This window comes from Hylobates moloch, unplaced genomic scaffold (assembly GCF_009828535.3).
Source record: "Hylobates moloch isolate HMO894 unplaced genomic scaffold, HMol_V3 SCAFFOLD_2, whole genome shotgun sequence".
Taxonomy (NCBI): domain Eukaryota; kingdom Metazoa; phylum Chordata; class Mammalia; order Primates; family Hylobatidae; genus Hylobates; species Hylobates moloch.
The window spans coordinates 124,478,608-124,484,733 of record NW_026652277.1 but is presented as its reverse complement, the minus strand read 5'-3'; the positions used below and the strand labels follow the sequence as shown (position 1 = coordinate 124,484,733).

Sequence of the window (6,126 nt, the reverse complement as noted above, 5' to 3'; positions counted from 1 at the left end):
GCAATACAAGATCTGGACCAGACCCCTGGGTTTGAAAAAGAAGGGAGAACTGTGGTTAGAGCAGTTGCTAACATGTTGCTTTTAAATTTTAAATGTGATTTCATATTCTAATCTTATTCTGTAAGCAACTCACATCTATCTGTTTCCTATGTTAGTTCTAATCAAGATCACAGATGAACTCCCAGATAACAGGATTGCTGTGGGTTTGGTCTGCAACACATTAGGTGGCTCTCAGGAGTAGGAAAAAGAAATATTTTTCTTTTCCATCTTAGGTTGGAAATGTTATAAATGGCTGAGGCATTTATAACAAAAGACAGATTAATGAGAGAAAAGCATTAACATTTCCTGTGGCACAGCAGCCTTCAGGAATGAAGATCCAAAGAAAGGACTAAACCTGTGTATTTTTTTTGTGTAGGTCGTTGAGGAAGTGAATGGTTGTGGAGAAGTATGAATGGAAAAAGGGCATGTCTAATGGGAATTAACTGGGGAAAACTTAGTAAGGCCTGTTTGTTCAGATTCTTCTTTGTGTCCCTGTGTCTTCAGAAATAAGGAGACTTCTTTGGTCTGGGTATGGGGAGGGCATCTCTGGAATGATGGCTTTATGACCTGCTTCAAGGGAGGTCATAAATAGAGCAGGTAATTTGGCAAACCTTATTTCATATCTTCGTCAAGATTCAAGGGAGAAGGGTGAGGGGAAGGTGAGAGAGACCTTCCTGCTTCTGCCATTTTCTCTAATGCCAAGGTGCCATATTTGGGGCCAGTGTGTCCTGAACCCCATCACAGGCAATCACAGGGCAGGTGGGCTTACCTAAAGATGTTCTTTCCTTTCCCTCACAATTAGTGTCTTGATGTCAGCTCCTTGATACTGAGCCTGGCTCAGCTTCGGAAGAAAAGCAGACCCCCAGACCCAGGACCCCCACGGTCTCCTGCTGCATTGAGAAAGATTAATGGTTAAAAAAAGACAAAAAGATTCTCTTCATACTTTCCTACCATATCAGAGAAGCCTGAGCCTAAAAACCCCGGCCCCCACCCTGGGGTGTGGTTTACAAGATCAGCCAGAGACTTTACAAGACCTCCTCACCTTCTGCTGTCCCAGTGGCACTTCCAATGAATTTATTTTTTATTTTTTTATTTTTTTTTAGCTAGCAATTGAATGTGATATTTTGCAAAGCACTGTGGTTTTTCAAGCTTTATTTCAAGGGGTCTAGAAAATATTTTTACTTTCAGTTTTCTTTTTCCACTCTCTTTCTTCTGTGCTTGATTCACCTGATTTCCTTCTTAGTATTTTGTCCATGAAATTCCTCAATATTGTTCCTTGGAGTAATATCTGAAATACAAAATGCTACCTTGTTTGGAAAATTAAAAGAAAACTGTAAGTGCAGGTAATAGGGCTTGAGGAGCAGCGGGAGAGAAGAGGGGTAGCTGCAGGGGCTGGAGGGCCATAGTCCAGTGAGAATGGCAAATGATTCGGTATAATTTCAAGACTAAAAAACTATAGATTTTTACCTTCTTAAATCCATTTAACTGCTCAAATGATTATTGCTCCCCTGGTGTTTATAAAAAACATTGCAATGAAAGGAGACAGACTTACACAGACTTAAAAGAGTTTTTAGAAACCATTAAACCCCCTAAGTCTGTTTTTTTTTTTGCCCGATTGTTATGAATCCTAACTTAACCATTTCACTGTCTGCAGAAAAGGGACAGTGGCATTCTGTGGTCAAAGGGGTGGCTCTGGACACCGCCTCTGCATTCCTAGCTGTGCCAACAACTCTCTAGGTGATCAAGGGCAAGTCACCTCACCTTGCCAAGCCCGTTTCCTCCTTGTAAAATGGGAGGTCAGCCGGGCACGGTGGTTCATGCTTGTATCCCAGCACTTTGGGAGGCCGACGAGTGTGGATCACCTGAGGTCAGGAGTTTGAGACCAGCCTGGCCAACATGGTGAAACCCTGTCTCTACTAAAAATACAAAAATTAGCCAGGCGTGGTGGCACACACCTGTAATCCCAGCTACTTGGGAGGCTGAGGCAGGAGAATTGCTTGAACCCGGGAGGCAGAGGCTGCAGTGAGCTGAGATGATGCCATTGCACTCCAGCCTGGGCAACAGAGCGAGATTTTGTCTCAAAAATAAATAAATAGGCTGGGCGCGGTGGTTCACACCTGTAATCCCAGCACTTTTGGAGGCCGAGCCCGGTGAATCACCTGAGGTTGGGAGTTTGAGACCAGCCTAACCAACATGGTGAAACCCCGTCTCTACTAAAAATAGAAAAAATTAGCCAAGCGTGGTGGCACATGCCTGTAATCCCAGCTACTCGGGAGGCTGAGGCAGGAGAATCACTTGAACCTGGGAGGTGGAGAGCCGAGATCGCGCCACTGCACTCCAGCCTGCGCAACAAGAGTGAAACTCCATCTTAATAATAATAATAATAATAATAATAAATAAATAAATAAAATAAAAAGTAAAATGGGGGATCATTCACAATTCTACTCAGGGTATTGTCAGGATTAAATGAAACAATGTGTGACAAGCCCTCACTAAAAAGTCTGTCATATGGTGAATGCTCAATACATTTTATTTTGGAACGCTACGTGAATAGAATTACTGCAAGTAAACCAAGATTCAGTCATTGGCAGAGAGTTCCATGAAAGCCCTGCAAGAGATGGAGATTGCAGGGGAAAGTTCCCTGTAGGCCTTTGGCTCCATGTATTGAACACAGCAGATTTCATCCTGGAGTGATTTGCTCCCCAGGGGACATTTTCACACTAGTGTGTGTGTTGGTGGGAGTGGGAAGTGCTACTGGCATCTACTGGGTAGGGCCAGAGATGCTGCTTAACATCCTACATTGCACAGGACAGTCCCTGCAACAGAGTTATCTGGCCTCAAATGCCAACTGTGCAGAGGTGAGGATTAGCACGAGAGGACTAGCACAGTCCTTTAGCCTCTTAGCTCCAGGAGTAATGCTTTCCTTTATGGCTAAAAAACAAAAGTTGTAAATGGAGTTGAAACCTCCCTTGCAAAGATAATGACAATGAGAGGAGTCTAGCATGGCCAACTCCATCTTGCTTCTAGTCTCACAGGCTGGCTATCCTTGCTCAGTGGTGGGCACACGCTAGGCTAACCACGGGAAGAATTTAGTTTACAGTTTAACTTTGAAGCAAGGATGATAACAGTTCCTTCCTTAAACTGATTCCCTCCTTGTTCCGGGGCTGAAACCATCTTTGGTAAGACTAATGAAAGACCACAAGATTAGGATTATGAAGTTGAAACATTCCAAAATAATACAAAAATTGAATAGCCTTCTTGGTTTGGGGAGGGGATGATGGCATTATACAGAATACACTGACCTTGCCACTTTAGGAGCAAAAGGTAGTTGTGGCTTACAAAAGAATGTTTCATAATATCCACAGGAAGTGAATAAAGATTCCCCTGTTGTCCCATTTGAATGCTATGCCACAGTTAGGAAGGTCAAAAAGTTTGATTATATGGCTGCCTTTGTGGCAAGAATGGAGGTTCCAGTAATCTTCATAAAGTTGGTAGAAGTGGGTTGCATAAAATGTTTCAAAGTTAGAATGCCCCCCAGAGCACTGAAAATTTTGGTCATAGAGGGAAACATCTGCAAGCACATGACTTTATGATGAGCATTATATTTCTCATGATCAGCATTATATTTTGAAGAGCTCCCCAACTGACCATGATATAATAACGACGTCTATCTTCAAAACACTTAGCACAAGAGAGAGACTTTAATGGAACCTGATCTGTACGGCCAGAAGGAAATCTCCTTGACATCCACATGAGTTAAAAAGACAGCGTGGAATAATGCTCAGTGGTAGGGAGAGCACTGATCCAGGAATCTGAAGATTCGAGCGGCTTCTGACTGACTGCATATGTGATCTTGGGCAGTCTTCAAGCCCTTTAGTTCAGTCCTGTCAGTAAAATGAGGATGGATGTTGGCATTTGCTCTGTGTACCCCAGTGGGCTGTGAACATTTGCGAAAGCTTCACGAATCACTGACTAAACAACCAGTGTCTTACTGTTCTTGTCAAAAGGTAATGAGAGTTAGAATCGAATTGTATCCTATTAAGGAAATATGTTTATAACCAAATTATTTCCTAAGAACTTCATGTTTCCTGGCATAGTCTTTCATTTCTCTCCTAACATAAAATCTGTCAGGAAATCTATGTTTCACTGGGTAGAAAGCTGCATAACCAGTAAGCATATTTTATAATGTCTTATTTTATAGCCATCTCCTCTGGTCATCTAGATAGGATCTTTTGGAGGTGACCCTAGCCAGAAATCTTTTCATGACAATGGAGAGAAACCCATCCAAGTTAGTACAAATGAAAGCTCGTTACAAAAACTAAATAAAAAGCAGCAGGTCATCTCACATGCATCCCAATCAAAGTAGAACCACTCTTCACATAAATCTCATCCCAAACCCACAAATGACAAAATCAGCCCAGTCAATTCCCCCAAGCCTATATGAACTTACTGCTCCAGTACTCATCACTGATGTACTACAATTTCTTTCTTTTTTCTTTTACTTTTTTTGAGATGTAGTCTTGCTCTGTCACCCAGGCTGGAGTGCAGTGGCACTATCTTGGCTCACTGCAACCTCCACCTCCCGGGTTCAAGCGATTCTCCTGCCTCAGCCTCCTGAGTAGCTGGGATTACAGGCAGGCGCCACCATGCCTTGCTAATTTTTGTATTTTTAGTAGAGACGGGGTTTCACCATGTTGGTCAGGCTGGTCTGGAACTCTTCACCTCGTGATCCGCCTGCCTCGGCCTCCCAAAGTGCTGGGTTTACAGGCATGAGCCACCACACCCGGCTGATATACTACAATTTCTGCATCTCTTAGTTTAATCTCTTTCCTTCTTCCTTTATCTTCTTGCCTGCAAAGCAGATGCCATTCTGTTGTCTCCACATCAGCTTCCTTTTTAGCACTTCAAGTTCAGAGTGCATACCACCAAAGCAATAGAGGGACAAGGACATTGAGAAGGGTACTTATACAGAACCACCTTTGGATAAGGTGCTTAACCGCTCAGTGCCACAGTTTCCTCATCTGTAAAATAGGAATAATATTATTCCCAACCACAGTGCCTGATCCATGATGCTCAGCATTGGCCATTGTCATTAATTTTAGGGATAGGTAAATGTATGAAACTGACCAAAAGCAGGCATAGAACTGCATAATCCAAACTCTACCAAATTCTAAAATAAGATGAGCTGTATTGAGTTTGTCAAGTACATTTCCAACGTAGGTGACTTGGCCTCCATCTTGAAGGAAGTGATGGAAATGACTTGGTGGAGAGAGGTGTTTTGGTTTTCAATGGCTATGTAACAACTCATCCCAAAATATAGTGGCTTAAAACAATAGCGATTATTTATTTACTCACAATTCTGCAATTGGGCAGGGCTTGGCAGGAATGGCTCACCTCTGCTGTACATGGCATCTATGAGCTGGACCATCCAAGGTGGCCATTTTACTTACATGATGGCATATCAGGTAACAGCTGGCCAGGCATCTCCTTCTGTGTGATCTCTCCACCTGGCTAGCTTGGGCTTTCTGTCATCATGACAGTCTCAGGATAGTCTGACTTCTTACAATGTGGCCAGCTTCCCCCAAATACAAGAGGAGAAGCTTCCAGATCTTGGTGCCTGGACTCAGGAGTCCCAGAAATATTTTCACCACATTGCATGCATTGCTCGAAACAGTCACAGGGCCAGCCCAGCTTCAAGAGGAGAAGACTGTACAAGCGCATGAGTCTCAGGGGGTGTGGCTTACTGGGCCGCCCATGAAAGAGACGATGACAGGAGGTTAACACAGAAGCTTAGCTGTAGGAGATGGTACATGTGAAAATCAATGCAAAGAAAACACACTAGGATCAGCCAAGATGAGCATGAGAGTTGTGAAAAAGACTGGCCTGGCTGTTGCTTTGAGGGGCAGAAATAGAATCTGAGGGTTTATTCGAATCTAAGAGAGTTCTATCATATCCCCTGTACTGTAAGATTTAAAGGTTCAAACTATGAAGTAACAGAAACCCCCACAAGTGTCCCTGGAAGTCATTGTCTTTTGGGAGTTTGAATGTCTTCTTTCAACTCCTGTCAGCTTTTTAAACTGGGAGGCT

General features: G+C 43.1%; 1 long non-coding RNA gene across 1 annotated transcript; it reads right to left on the bottom strand.

Moving 5' to 3' along the window:
* Positions 1-1,174: 1,174 nt before the first annotated feature.
* Positions 1,175-5,679, bottom strand: LOC116475679 (uncharacterized). The gene is made up of 3 exons (XR_004249953.1): positions 5,490-5,679; positions 4,762-4,890; positions 1,175-1,327 (listed from the first exon to the last, which is right to left on the bottom strand). It is a non-coding gene; the product is annotated as an uncharacterized LOC116475679 (long non-coding RNA).
* Between the last annotated feature and the right edge of the window lie 447 nt (positions 5,680-6,126).